This window comes from Ranitomeya variabilis, chromosome 2 (genome assembly GCF_051348905.1).
Source record: "Ranitomeya variabilis isolate aRanVar5 chromosome 2, aRanVar5.hap1, whole genome shotgun sequence".
NCBI classification, from domain to species: Eukaryota; Metazoa; Chordata; class Amphibia; order Anura; family Dendrobatidae; genus Ranitomeya; species Ranitomeya variabilis.
The window spans coordinates 95,949,294-95,964,707 of NC_135233.1; the positions used below are offsets into that span (position 1 = coordinate 95,949,294).

Here is a 15,414-nt window from a genome sequence, read left to right on the forward strand (position 1 = left end):
CCGAGTGAAATTTGAACATTAATACTTAGTTGTAGACAGTGTTTGGGGTCGGCCAGAAGATTTTGGGCTGCGAGCTGATATCTTTATTTCTGCTCTCCCCATACACGTGCATACTTGGCTTATCTCGGTAAGTCACTGCCAGACACCACTGATGGCAGCTTGTCTCTAGTGATTACAAAGGATTGGGCATGTGACAAATTCTATATGACCGATCATCTCCCAATCTCATTTGTCAAGGGATAGTCGGCATACCCCAATACATAGAACTGAATAAGTGGTTTCAACACACTATTCTCTTATGTTTATGAGCACCATAGTGCTGTGTTCCTTCTTTCCATACGGTACGGTTTGCCTCTACGGCATGTTCTCCAATTGCTATCTATCTATCTATCTATCTATCTATCTATCTATCTATCTATCTATCTATCTATCTATCTATCTTCTATCTATTACCTATCTATCTATATATTATCTATCTATTATCTATCTATCATTTTCAGGAAAGTCTTATTTCTACTATTGAGGAAAATTCTCATATTTCAGTGTGAAATGTTTAAGTAAGGGCCAGTACCTTGATTGAATGGAAGGAAAACCTTCAGCTAGAGAAAATCCTGCAGACATTGCCTCAGGTCAGTTGGCAAAATGCATAATCAATACAGCGGCTTGAAACAGAATGCTTGAATTTTGGACAATTAAATATTTATGAGAGAAAAGAAACTAAGAAATAAGAGAGAGTCACCTAGTGAGTAACCGTATGGAAAGGAAACGGCTTAGAAGGGGCAGGTGCTTTTTAGATACCAATTCTAGGAAACAATTTGTTCTTTCAGTGGCTGTTTTGCAGTGTGTACAGATAGCAGATAAGGCGAAACATTCCCTTATGTTGATCATGTCAGACAATGTGGGACCATCTGAAAATCTCCACAGCCCAGATTCTCAGGGCTCGGATTATCTCCTAATCTGTTAGTTTAGGTCTAATGCACTGATCTAAAGCACAAATGATGATTTGCTTTATAATATTATGAATAATAACCTAGAAGAACAAGTAAAGCATGAGAAACGAGTAAAAGCGGATGCAGACCCATTCTTGTAAAATTAGTATTTTGTACAAAATTTGGGCTCTAGTAACAGTGTCACATTATAGGAAAGATGGCATTATCACAGAGCGTCATATCTATCGATGATGTGTGATCCTGGAGCATACGCTATTTACACTATATGAACATGTGATGGCGGAGATTTGGCTTCTTCGTTTTCCACTGCTGACATTCTGTGAGGAAAAATGTCTTGTGTGCAGATTTCCCGGGTTCCCACAGAGCGGTTGGCAGATGGCCACTTCGTAAAAGTCGCAGCGGTTTTAAATTATATTGTTAAAAATTAATTGCAAATTAATGCGCAATTACATGGACACTACAGGTAAGCAATTTGCGATGAATTTCTAATATGACAGCTCGGCCCAGGGGTTGTAGTATGACAACCGATCCTAGGGACCCCAGACTAAGGCCTCATGTAGATGTCCTAAAAATGGACGCTTTTTCATCACTGTGCTGGATGCCATTGGAATCCATTATTGGTTCGTGAGTCTGTTTTTGCCATCAGTGAGACACACCGTACGTTTTTCCTCATTTGGGAAATAAAATGTACATTTTCCGAGCTTCTGCTACCTGTTAAACAGCTGATTGCTATTCATTAATTTTAGGCCACATTCTCAGTATGTGTAAGCCAAAACCAGGAGTGGATCAATCATAGGATAAGTATCATAGAAACACGTCACCACTTCTGCATTTATCACCCACTCCTGGTTTTGGCTTACAGATACTGAGGTAAAATACTGACCTTGTGAACGTGTCTGTAAATGGACCCATTCACTTGAATGGGCGAGCTTGATTAAAAAATAGTGTTCTTTTTTTTCTTAGCTGACAGTCTAGTATGTTTCCAAAATGTTCTCACAGACTGTTCACAGCTTTCCTGTATGCAGTGGTCTTGTATGCACTGGAAAGGAAAGAGTTAAAACAGGATTGCCGTGATGTCAGTGGACCTAATGGCTGCCCCGCCTGTCTGCAGGTTTGGGATTTTTAACTATTATTGCCACAGTTTAGTGGATATAGTACTTATGACAATGTTTTTCACACCAATCTTAATGAGAAGTCTGATTCCGAGGTGCATGCCTCTTAACAAATCAGGAGAGGCGTTAAGTGGCGTGCGCCTTGCCACAAATATTACTCCAGTCGAGGACTGGAGTAAGATTTGTGGCGTAAGGTACATGCGAAGTAGACTGGATTAAGATTTGTGGCGTAAACTGTGCCACCACTCGTCATGAATTTGTTGAGTGGATATCGCCATACCCCTTCATGCCCCCGTCCTGCCTCAGCTTCCCCCTTTTTTGGGAATCTGGGCTAAAATAGCATAAAAACAGCAAAGACCGCACATTTTCTTTGCACAACCTCGCGTTAGGCAAATTTTTTGCCTCTTTTTAAATTTTTATACTTCAGCTTTGATAAATCGGGGCCTAACCCTTATACACCAGTGAGTATTTAGCATGGTAAACCCACCCAGATTCATAAAGTAAGGCCAGTTTCACATGTCGACACTCATGGTCCGAGCACTGGTTGTGATGTCCTGACCCAAATTCAACAGCTTCATAGACATATACTATGTGGCTGGTCTGGTCAGCTTAGGAGACCTGTGGCCAGTCCAAACATCGTGGTCCGTACTTAAATGATGAATTTTGGACCTGTGGTACTGTCCTAAGTATAACAGCAAGCATGTGAAATGCGGCGTGTGTTACTCAGCAATATTAATTTTGATGAGAGAACGTGCTTGGAAAAGGTGTAATCTGAGCATGCTTAGGTGCTAACCGAGTGTCTTCAGTGTGCTCGAAAAAGGTGTTTAAGACCCTGCGCCTGCATGTCTGGCCGGTGTTTGACGTCCGCAACACATGCAGGGATCGCCTAACAAACAGCCAATCCCTGCATGTGTTGCAGCTGTCTAACAGCCATGAGACATGCAGCCGTGGGGTCTCGAACATATTATCTGAGCACGCCGAAGGCACTCGGCTAGCACCCGAGCATGCTCAGATAACACCATAACCAGCACGTTCGCTTGTCATCACTAATTACCATAGATGAGGACGACTGAAATAAAACCTAATAATAATAATTGTCAAATAATAAGTAGCATTTCAGTTACTAAAATATCCAACATAGCCATCATTTCCATTCTTTAATACCACAGCGTCCTTATTTCCCTCCATATCTAGAGTGCTGTTACGTGTGCGCTCTCCTCTGCTCGGGGAATATTGTTTCAGTTGGATTTCCTCTCCCGTGACCTTCTCCCCTTTTATCTGGTTAAGTGAACTTGTCTGCTCCCCACACTGTTACTCCTTACTAATCATTTTATTTCCTAAAAGATCTTTAGACCTTCAAGCTTTTAGCTGGAGCGTCTACTGTGGAAACGGCTGGGCAATTTTTGTTTCAATCTACAAGTCTCCAGAGTACCGGTTCCAGAGACTGATCAATAAGTTTTGCTGTCGACCTCGCTGTCTCCATAGGCCTGATGACCTTATCCTGTCTAAAAATAGTGTGTGCTCTCGCTGCCTACAGAACCTTGACCTGCAAAAACCCATTTGGAACATAACTGACACGTTCAGTCAGCTGTACATCTCAGACACGCCGCCGTCCATGGGCGGCCTCCCTGTCTACTTTATTCCTCGCTGCACAGTACATCGGGGGGCTATTGGGGAATCCAATCTTCAATCATTATCATATATATAATTTACACCCCCAATTCTCCAATGTAAACCCCTCATCTGGGCTCTAAATACAGTGAAATAGTAAAATGCGTGACTCTAAATTTCAGTGTATGCAATGGCGATCGTTCACACACCTATCCGAAAACATTCAAATTTTTTTTTTACCCAAGCAGAGAGGAGGGTGGCATGAGCTGACAGCTGCCATACTGCTTTTTTCATTTGCGTCTGTCAGCACCATGCCATGAAATCAATCGACTGAAACAATCTGATTTCTATGGGTGCACTAGATTGTCAGACAGCGCAAAGCAGCAAATCTGGCTATACAAATCATGAGATCAATCCGATACTGAGCTCAGGGCAAAGAGACAACACACTTTTTTTCTACCCCTAAATGCCATATTCATCAGATTTTTGCTGTTGAAAAACTTTTTGAAAGTTTTGAAACACAAATTGGGAAATTTAAATTGTAAAATATTCCTACTTTGCATGCGTCTCGCATTGATCTGTGTTACCCTTTTGCCTCATGTACTGATAGGCCGCGGTCATATTAGCATATGGCATCCGATGTGAAAGATGTCAGTGCTCTGTGCTCCGATCCTCACGCATCAGAGAATCGGATCACAGGTGCAGAGGAGATGGAGAAAGTAATTTCTCCATCTGCTCTGTTGCGGTAATCGCAATGCACTTGGATGGCATCTGAGTGCAGTCTGATGTTTCACTCGCACCCATAGACTTGTATGGGTGAGAGCGATCCGATTCTGGGATGCACACTGAGCATGCTGCCATTCTTCTCTCATGATGAATCTGTATGAGAAAATAATGGCAGATGTGAGCGGCCCCATAGAAGAACAATGGGCCAAGTGCTTTACAATGTTTTATCGCATATCCCTCGGCCGTGCTATGCGAGGATGTGGGCGAGCCATTTAAAGAAACCTGTCATGTTGAAAATGGTTTCTGATCAGCAGGAGGAGCTGATCAGATTATGGGAAAAGTTCACGTAAACTTTGTATTTTATTCATTGAAATCCCTTGTGTTTGTATGAGTCCAGTGGGTGGCCCTATTCTGTGACTTGCAGTCTGACTGTGCATGCAGTGATGGCTGTCAGTCACTAGTAGGTCTGCCCACTGGACTTATAAAATATATAAATGCAAACACCAGGGATTTCAATGACTAAATTACCAGTTATTGAATATTTTCCAGGAAACTTACGGTATATATCACCCTGCTCATCTTCTCCCTCCTTATAGCATGATGACCATAGATAAGACAGCACATACCATGTGACAGGTTCCCTTTAAGGCGTAACGGGCACCCACCGATCCCGATGATTAACACAACGTAGCGCTGGTCTAGCTGGGGCTGTGCTGCAGTGGAGACGTCAGGAGTCCGCTTATGTAGGCAAAACTGTGAGGAGGACACTGAGCATCTCGTGCGGCTGCCCCTTCATTCTAAAAATCAGTGTGTATTTCAATCATTTAATTTCATGTCCTAACAGAAATGGGGTGAAACAACGTTTTCAGACAAAAGGCGAACAAAAACATTAACCCCTTTCTCCTTAGCAAAAGTGGAGATGGTAAATTTGCAGACGGTCTGCATTCTGTATTCACCATGATACTGCTCCTGCAGGCCAAACTTGTCACCATATTCACCATATTGACATTATCAATTTATTGTGCTACTAATCAAAATATCATGTATCAATAACTCGCTTTTGTGCTCGCACAATATATAACAAAAATAAAAGAATCATTCGGATGTCCGCGTTGCTCGTATGTGTTGTATCTATCTTTTGTATACAGCACATACCCATTATCATCTATGGTGCTATTCACATGTCTGAGTTTTTTCACGGAATGTTTATCAGTGATGAAAAGATTCAATACAAGTTTAGGGATCCGTGAAAAAGACGTACAGCACATGGATGGAATCTATGTGTATGTATTTATCATGAAAGGGATAGGAGAAGCTTTGTAATTTATTTATCAATACGTGAAAAACACTGATGACACTGATGGTAACAACGGACACACGGATGACACAGTGATGGGAAACACTGATGTCACTGATGGTAACAACGGACACACGGATGACACAGTGATGGGAAACACTGATGTCACTGATGGTAACAACGGACACACGGATGACACAGTGATGGGAAACACTGATGACAGCCGGACTAATTTTTCACATATGTGTTTAAACATGTGAATGAGGCCAAAAGTGAATGCTCGCACAGTGGGCTGTGTTCTTCCTAATCCCCGTACACATACAAGCTCGGTTTAGTTGACCATACATATATTTATAATGTGGAGGAAGTTGAACATTTTAGGGTGTTTTCATTTAAAGAGTAATCATCATTTTAAATTTTATTTCTTGCATCAATACTATACATGAAAATAAGCAGCTTTGTAATATATCATATCAGAGAAATGTATTTCTTTCATCTCCTGGACTGATTATTCACTCTCAATTCATGGGTAAAATCTATATTCCATGAAGATTTTCACATAACTGAGATACAAGATAATAGTTGGTGCTTTTAAAATTCTATGGAAAGGGGAGGAGAAGGGAGATGCTAGAGGCAGAAACACACATCCTGCTGCAAGTTCTCTGTCCTGAGACAACAGTTACAGTTCTACATAGGATTTTATAAGCACCAACTGTAATCTCCTAGGCCAGTAATGGGAAAATCTGTTTTCACTGGAGACCGATGTTACCTCTGAATTGAGGATTCTGAAAATGAAAAAGCAGTCCCAGACTAAAGAAAGGCAGATATCACCAATGAAATGTATTGCAAAAATTCTTATTTTCACATTTACTATTGATTCATGAAAAAAAGGGATAACTGATGTTTAACACTTTTTCCCATCTTTCATGGGAGAGTCAGGGAAAGAGTTGTGAGGCTTCCCCATAAATACAAAATTCTGTTTGGTCCGCTATCGTAAGACTTGAAACACATTATGCAATAAGCCAAACACATGCTTTTTTTTTCTATTTTATTTTATTATACTATTGTTTTGCTTAAAAGAATGTAATCTTTATATTTCCAAACAGAAAAACATTACCTGGATAGTAGAAGATACTGCTAATGTTAGCTGGTACTGAATCATTGCAACAGGGGTTATGTAAGGCTTTGTCTATTTGTTTAGTTACATGTTTTATTTTAACAGCCCAAGAAAGCTAAGAAAGGTGTGTGCATGTACAGTATATACGGTATGTGTGTATATACAGTATATATATATATATATATATATATATATATATATATATATACAACAGGTGATATAAGTATTGAACACCTCACCAATTTCCTAAGTAAATATATTTGTGAAGGTGCTATTACTTAAAGGGGTTGTCCGGTCCAAATCGATAAATCTGCAGTCACTTGTATAGATCAATGCCATGCCCACTGGGCCGCCATATCCACTAGATGGCTATGTCGCTAGATGAGACATGGCCTTCCACAATACAAGCGTATGGAGTGAGGCTGCGTCCATTAGACGAGTTCTGGCCCGGGAGTATGTATAACTCATACATTATCACCGTTCCCAACTCCTTAAACCAGCAAATCCTCACAGCGCACAGTGTGCGATCTGGGGGGATTCATAAATCTGCAGCCACACAGAGTGACTGCAGACTTATCTATTTAGACCGGGTAACCCGTTTAATTTATGGATATTTGTGGTTTGATTTATTTGCTTGGTGAGAATTTCATGTCAAGTGCACCTTTAGAAATATATTTACTTAGGAAATTGGTGACGTGTTCAATACTTATTTCAGACACTGTAGATATACAGTAGGTATAAATATATATGTTATTATTAATGGCTTTCAGATCGATATCGAGCCATGGCGACTTGATGGATGAGCGCTCTGTATGAAGATTGATCTTGTGCAAGCCTAGCAGCGGCAGGCACAGAGGGGAAAGGGCCCCTGAGCAAGAACATTATACTGTATGGGCCCTTGGCAGTCCAAGAGTTCTGCATATGACAGAAAGATATGACATGTCCGCCCCGTGTGTACATGTATTACAGTATATGTCATTTATTAGATTTTATTTATTACACTTTGCTCATATATATCGCCCTCATATCCTGCAACTCTTGACAGACATTATCATCGCTGTCCCCATTGGGGCTCACAATCTAAATTCCCTATCACTAATCTTTGTAGTGTGGGAGGAAATGGAGAACCCAAAGGAAACCCATGCAAACACCGGGAGAACATACAAACTCCTTGCAGATGTTGTCCTTGGTGGGTTTTAAACCCAGGACCCCAGCGCTGCAAAGCAACAGTGCTAACCACTGAGCCACCGTGCTGCTATAAACAATATAGATAGTTTATTATGATATATTATGCTAATTTCTATAATTCTATCGTTACTGTATCTTGGAGCACTGTGATGCATGACATGTGGTTTTAGGAGCCTCCACATAGGCATAATGAGTGCCAGGGAATACTAGAGCTTATACCTTTACCACGACTTTGACAACCCATTCTCAATTGCTGTATTCCCCAGTGTAAAATAAAATCAGCCTAGACTCACGTCCTGTACCGCTCTGGCAACTGGTTTCCCAAAGCTGGTGTTATGCAATGTGAGCCCTGCAGACAATCAGTGACCGCTAATGGGCCTCTTCACTATCACCTCCTTTGGACGAAACAGACGGCCGGAAGTGTAAGCTGCTGCTCTCTGACTGCCTAGGAATGTCAGTTTCGTCAGAAGAAAGTAAGAGTGAAGCGGTCCATTATTGAGAGCTGATTGGCTCTGAGCTCGGGCGACCTGAAACGGCTCCGGCACAGGGGACAAGTCCGGGCTGTTTTTCTTTTACATTGTGGAACGGGTTGTCTGAATAGTGGATAAACCTTTTAAGATATCAGGTGCCACCTATTTACCTAACAACAAAGCGTATTTTTAATGTATTTTTGGCCAACCAAGACCTTGCAGTGACAGCCATCAGACGTTTTCATGCCGGTGCACATCTGATTTTGTGGTTTATGCACTTGCTAAAAGTCAACCAGGAACATAATACTCGTGTAATTTGCCCATGGAAAAGTCTTTTCCCAAGTGACAGAGAAAAGGGTTAAACATGTACAATAAAGGGGTCTACTTCAGAGCATGTGAAGGATAAAAAGCTATGATGTCAAGGCTCCAGCAAGGTGGCATTTAGTTTTCCACTTAACAAAAGCCAAGACTTTTGTTGCCTCCTGGCTTAAAAGAGAGGTCACTGGTGGTATTAGTGCGGCTAAAGCTAATAATCACACGAAAACCCGGGTGGGCCTGGCCTTATTGCTGAGACCAGCCACACCGAACCATTCCCATACACAACTTAGGGGGAATAAAATGTCCAAAAGGCACAAACCTATTATTAGCAAGTGTCAGTCAGTTATCTGAGAGTGGCGCTTTTAGCTGCCACCTAAACTCCTGACACTTTGGTTTTACAGCAGATTAAATTAAATTTTAGGCTGGTTTGGCTTCACTGAAAGCAGACAAAAGAAGCAGCTGTTGTGGAAATGTAATCTGGCACCAACAAGTACAGGGTGCCATGACGGAAGAGCATTTTTTTTTTCTTTTCCCTTGTTGGAGGTTTGAAATGCACAGGTGACTATTTTCAGATTAGGTACCTGACAAGCTGCTGTCCACAGGGACAGAAAATGTCAGCCATTGTCCTGCCATCACCGGAGCTTTGTCTCACCTGATGAAAGAATGGATGTTTGCTCCGACGGACAGGTTATTTCTGTGTCTCTGCGCTACCAAGATCACTCGACACGATGATGCGTGCTACACGTAAATCGCCTCTGAAATGGAGTTGTGGAGTCTGAAATTAAAAGGCGAGCACCACGCACTTTATTCCAATAATTTATTCCAAGTTTTATGTTGTTACGGTTGCGCGGATTTTTTTTTTTACATAGACTTTGGAGCAGATTCTGCTCCTAAATCTGCATCAGGCCATGCATTTATGTAGCGTAAATTAGTTTATTTTTTTCACTGAATTTTTTTGCGCAGAAAAATGCACTGAGCTTACAGCTACGTTCCCACTATGAAATTTGATCGCGTTTTTGACCTTGCATATTTTTGCTGCGTCAAGAAACGTTGCATCTTAGAATTCCACCAAAGTGGATGGGATTTCTAGAGATCTCCTGCCCACTGTGCACTATTTAACATTGAGGGAAACTGACCTGCGGTGCGCGTATCAAATCCGCAGCTTGTCAATTTCTCTTGCGGGTCCATTGAGTTTTCTCTTCAGAATTTCCCCATACACTTGAATTAGGTGCGGAATTTGCGCAGGTAAAAAACGCACATGAATTTTAAGGCGGAAACACATGAAAGACATGCAATTCACACATAAGTATGTCAATAAAGTTTTGTCAAAGCCAGGTAGTATCAAAAACAAAGCAACTTTATTTAAAGCATGTAAAAGATGCGATATAAATGCTCATTAAAGAATACGCACAAAAATGTAATAAAAATTGCAAGTTAGGCTAAGTTCACATTAGCGTTCGGGGCTCTGCGGAGGGCTGCGTACTTCCTCCATTAAGCCCCGCCTAATCTGCATACTTCTGTATGCGTCCTGCGTACCTATCTTCAACATTGGGTACGCAGGACATGCGAATGTGAGTCGCCCAACTGGGCAGTGGGGTACTCGGTACCGGGACCGGTCGCACTTAAAGGGGATGTCACGGTGGCTGCGACCAGGTCCATGGTCCTGGGCGCTCACTTAAAAGGTGAAGGTCTTTAAAGGGCATTTGGAAATAAAGTCTATTCGTGATGCCACCTGTGGTTCTCGGTCAGAGGTGATCAACGCTGCTTAAAGGGGTCCTCTGAGGTGATGTTGCAGCAAGATGGTGATGCTTCCCACAGGTGAAACAGGGTCCCCAGGGCTCCCAAGGTGTATGGGCAAGGATGGTGTATGCCGGCAAATAAGTGGAGGACACCGGGTTGTAAAGACTTTACCTGGTTTACCGGCAGTCCACAGTCCAGGATACCAGGAACAGTTGATGGTATGGTCTGGCCGGCCTGGAGGCAATAGTAAATCCCTCCCCAGGTGAGGTCCGTAAGCCTTCCTACTCGCGCTAGTGTGTGAGGTCCCTGCTGCCTGAAGCTTGCTGGCAAAGTCCTCTCTTTCCTGTCCTGGGACAGTTACCTGTATGGTGGGCAACTTGAGCTGTTTTATAGGGTCTCTATCATGACCCGGGCTCTTCAGGTGCTGCTTCACCTTCAGGTGTGGTGTGGGCAAATAACATACAGCCCTATGCCCTCTGGTTCTGCTATGTGTCCTAGAGTACAACACAGCCTCGGGCTCCCGGTGCCCAGTTCCTGCGCTTCGGCTCTGAGGGTGCCCGGTCACAGTACCCCTCTAAGCCCCTTTCTTTCTCCACTGTGCTCTTTTCCTCAGTAGCTCCACCACTTTCAACCCCTCGGGTTCACTTCCCTTCCCTGGAGCTGTAGCTCAGTCCTGGCTGCACAGCTCCGCTGTCTGCTCTCAGTTCCAGACTTCCTCTCTCTTCAGTGTCTCTGACCAACTGCCTAACTCCTCCTCCAGACCAGAACACTTAAAGCTGGGGAAGCTCCCCTGAATCCGGGTCCTGAGCTCCCCCTTCTAGCATGGATTTGGAATGTGTTGAATGTGAGTGCGTTACCCGGTAAAGAGGATCCTTCTTGCCTACAAGCATGATATTGCCCTCCCTGAAAGGAAGGCAACATCACTGTAACAACCGGTTACCTGGGGTGTTACAAATGTATGTGGATGTATGCGGATGCATTGTTTTGACGCTCCCGCTGACCGCACGGGAACAAGCTGCATTTTGTGCTGACGGCAGGAGCATTAACCTACCCAATGTTACAGATTGGTATGCAGGACACATGCAGAAGTATGCAAAAGTAGGCGGGGCTTAACGGATGACATACGCAGCCCTCCGCAAAGCCCCCGAACGCAAATCTGAACCCGGCCTTAGCTAATTTACATAATAGGGAGCAAAAATGGTGCCACATCCAAAACTTACCAAAAGCTCATCTTGGGAAGGTAGCCAAAAAGTTCCAGTGAAGGATGCAATTCCATGAAAACTCGCATGTACTGTGCATTTAGAAACCCCATAGAGCTGTGCAGTTTTTACCTTTTTACCTCTGGTTTCTATGGGAGACTGAACAAAAAATGCAATTGCACAAAATCTGCATCAACAACACATAAAATAAGAAAAACAGATGAAAATAACACAACACAAACGCTGTTAAGGTAACGCTACATACTGCCATACAAGACCTAACTCCAGTGTATCAGCCATGATAAGTCAAGCTATGGACATAGGTAGACAACATCCATAACAAGTCTCTTGGTTCCAAATATATCTATATATTGGAGATCTCCTCATAATAAGCTAGTTATAACCAGGTATCAAGATCAATATAATCATGTAGTTAAAGGGCAGGTCTGCTGAACAATATGATGTCCCTATTATGAATGTTTCCTTCAATGTGTCGCCTTTGTTTTCTTCAAAGCTCGTCTTTCTTCTCTTCACTCCATGAATGTCTACAGGTTGTTGCTTAGCAACAGTCATTGTGGACTTTAGGTGACAGTGCTTGACCTGCGGAGGCCTATTTAATGTGTCATTGAGAATGGCTTCATGCTTAAAGAGGTTGTCCTTGGGTATAATAAATAATGGTACCTGCGGGGAATGTTATAATACAACAAACAGACCATTACTTACCTGTCAAATGTAGAGTCACTCCAGTTCAGATGCTCCATTGGTCCCAACTCTTGCTTTGTTTGCTTTTTCAGCAGCATTGATGTGTTGTACATGATCGTGACCATTGTGGCCAATGGCTGACTCCGGTAGTCATGTGACATACACAACAGTGTCAGTGCTGTGGCCAGTGATTGGCTGCAGCGTTCACAGGTGTATTTTGTAAATTAGCAGGAACCAATGGAGCATCGGCAAAGGAGCAATGCTGCATTAGTTACAGAATAATTGTTTTTTAATTTTACATCAATTCTTGCAGGTACTTTAATACTTGCAGACAACCATTTTAAGTACTGGGGGGCACTTGGTGGGCCATATAATCATTTATGAAAAAAAGGAAAAATGGAGTAGCAGAGGTTTATTATCGGGAAGGTAAGGGATGTGATAATTAAACATGTCGAAGTACAGAGAAAATCAGATCTGCCAGCGTTTCATCTCCATTGATTTAGGAGGTGGTGGTGAGTCCAATGAACTCCCTAATTTTTGCGAATACAGTGTTATAGCGCAGTGATTGTTGGGACTGGAGGATCTTTAAGCGCGCTGTTGTTTTGCTGGGCTACAATATAGAGTTATATGGCAACGCGCAATCCATACAGTATTATAGATTGTGCAGTGCATTGTCAAGAGTTAAAGGGGTATTCCCATCTCCAAGATCCTATCCCAATATGTAGTAGGTGTAATAATAATAATATTAGCAAATACCTCCAATTAGTAATGTAGTATAGTTCTCCTGATAACCTATGTTGCTTACCATATGTAAGGCACTTCAATAGCTTAGATATCCATGGCTACGACCACTCATATAGTAGTGACAGTTAATTGTTAGTGGTCATAACCATGATACCTGGTTGGGCAGCATGGTGGCTCAGTGATTAACACTGGAGCCTTGCAGCGCTGGGGTCCGGTTTCTTCCCACACGCCAAAGACATACTGATAGGGAATCTAGATTGTGAGCCCCATTGGGGACAGGGACGATGTTGTCCATAAAGCGCTGTAGAATTAATGGCGCTGTATAAATGAGTAAAAGTAATACAATAAAATACTTAAGCTGCTGCAATGCCCTGCACATGGGGTAAGCGACAAAGCGAATCAGTAGAACTATACTTTCTAATTGGAGGTATTTGCTAATATTCTTACACCTGCTACATATTGGGGGATTGGATCTTGGAGATGGAAATACCCCTTTATCGTTTTAAACACCTGTGTCTGTGGTAGTAATAGCACATGCACATGGTAGAGCCATACTTTTAGTGGGCTTCATGCTGTCTATCTTGGACTCGTTATGTACAGAGACTACTTTTGTGTGTATGAAGTCTCAGGTGGGTTCTTACAATGCAGTGGAAACCTATACAGCTTTCTAAAAGGCCTAATAGTAATACAGCCATGGACATAGGTCCTACTCCTAACTCTACAGTTTTTCTTTAAGCCAAACTGAAAAATGTAATATAATGTGACCTTTACACTAATGATATTTTGAACATATATAGAATTAATAGAGGTATAATATATCAGGTAGCTATAACAAGATTATGATTTCACATTTTTGTGTGAGAGACCGAGAACACACCCATCTTTACCTGAAGGGATCTTGTCACATTTTTGGCAGGATCTTATGAAAAGGTCTGGACATGTTTTCATTTTCCCATTTTGCTTCTCACAGACATTACTGCCTCATTAAAACCTGGTATTTTTATATATAGATCATTCTGGGCCAATCCAATTTTTTGTAAAGTCATAATAAAGTAAAATGACAATATGTGCGAGACCTTCTGGAAATAGATTGCTAGTCAACAAGTTTGTAAGAAAACCTGAAATGGATGCACCCTTCCCCCCATTATACACACTTTATTAATGTGGAATGCATACATGTTCTTATATGTCCTACATTGTTTCATTTCTAACTTAAAGGGTTACTGTCATTTTAATTTTTATTTCATAAATCAATAGTGCAAATAAAAATAAACTTCTTTATAATATATATCTTGTCTAAGAAATCTGCTTCTGTATCTTCCAGAATTGATCAGTCATTATTATCAAAATTTTCAATTCTGAGGTAAAATCTGTATTCAGTGCAGACACTTTCCCATTACTGAGAGGAGATGGCGGGTACTATGGAAATAATTCTATGCAGAGGAGGGAGGAGCTTTAGGCAAAGCTCCTCCCTCCCATCTACATAGAATCTCACCAGCATCAGCCGCCATCTCCTCTCAGTAATGGGAAAGTGTCTGCACTGAATTCAGATTTTACCTCAGAATTGAGAATTTTGATAATGACTGATCAATTCTGGCAAAGAAAGAAGCCATTATTTTCTGTTAAGATACCCTACAAAATTGCTTATTTTTTCTGAAAGAAAAATTAGAACAATTGTCACTCTTTAAGCCTTATTAACGTTATATCTTTTGCTTTTTTTAGATTGGAAATTCTCCTTCCTGTTAGATACCATTTTTGACTTTCAGTCTGTCATACGGTCAAGGAATCAGTGTTTCGCTCTCCGTCCTCCAGCCAGTCAGAGTGTTTTGAACTTCCCTTGGTTATATGGCCCTGCTCTCTCTTAGAAATTAATGTGAATTTTCCAGGTTTGCCTAGTTTCCCCTTAGATGGGTTATCCACTATCAGACAACTTCTTATTAATGGCCCTTGGGTACTGCATGATATAAAATAAATGTATTCTTACCTCTCAGATTGGCGCCATTCCTCAGGCAGGCCTGTCAGAGCACAAGAACATTGGCCTCCATTCACCAAGATCGGGGATGTTCATGCCAACCTTCATTGGACTCTGATACAACTGATTCATTTAGAGCAACATGCCTGTTAATGTATCCAGGGCCTGGAGTAAGACTTCTGCCATAAGGAATGCCACAGCTTGTCATGAATTAAATGAGTTGCGGTGTCACACCCCTGTCACCCTGGAACTGGCAAAACTGGTGTGA

General features: G+C 41.9%; 1 protein-coding gene and 1 long non-coding RNA gene across 7 annotated transcripts in view; one reads left to right on the forward strand and one right to left on the reverse strand.

Annotated features, from left to right (window-relative positions):
- Positions 1-12,701, reverse strand: part of LOC143804547 (uncharacterized) — a 29,051-nt gene extending 16,350 nt beyond the window's left edge. Inside the window, exons 1-4 of one of the 2 annotated variants that reach the window (XR_013221051.1) lie at positions 12,452-12,701; positions 11,750-11,887; positions 9,926-10,007; positions 9,442-9,564 (exon numbers count right to left, since the gene is read on the reverse strand). This is a non-coding gene — a long non-coding RNA (uncharacterized LOC143804547). The remainder of the gene's footprint in view (positions 1-9,441; positions 9,565-9,925; positions 10,008-11,749; positions 11,888-12,451) is intronic. The other variant, XR_013221052.1, reaches the window with a different exon arrangement.
- The window catches only part of BCL11A (BCL11 transcription factor A), a 165,281-nt gene that overhangs the window by 45,913 nt on the left and 103,954 nt on the right, over positions 1-15,414 (forward strand). The gene's annotated exons all lie outside the window — the stretch shown is intronic.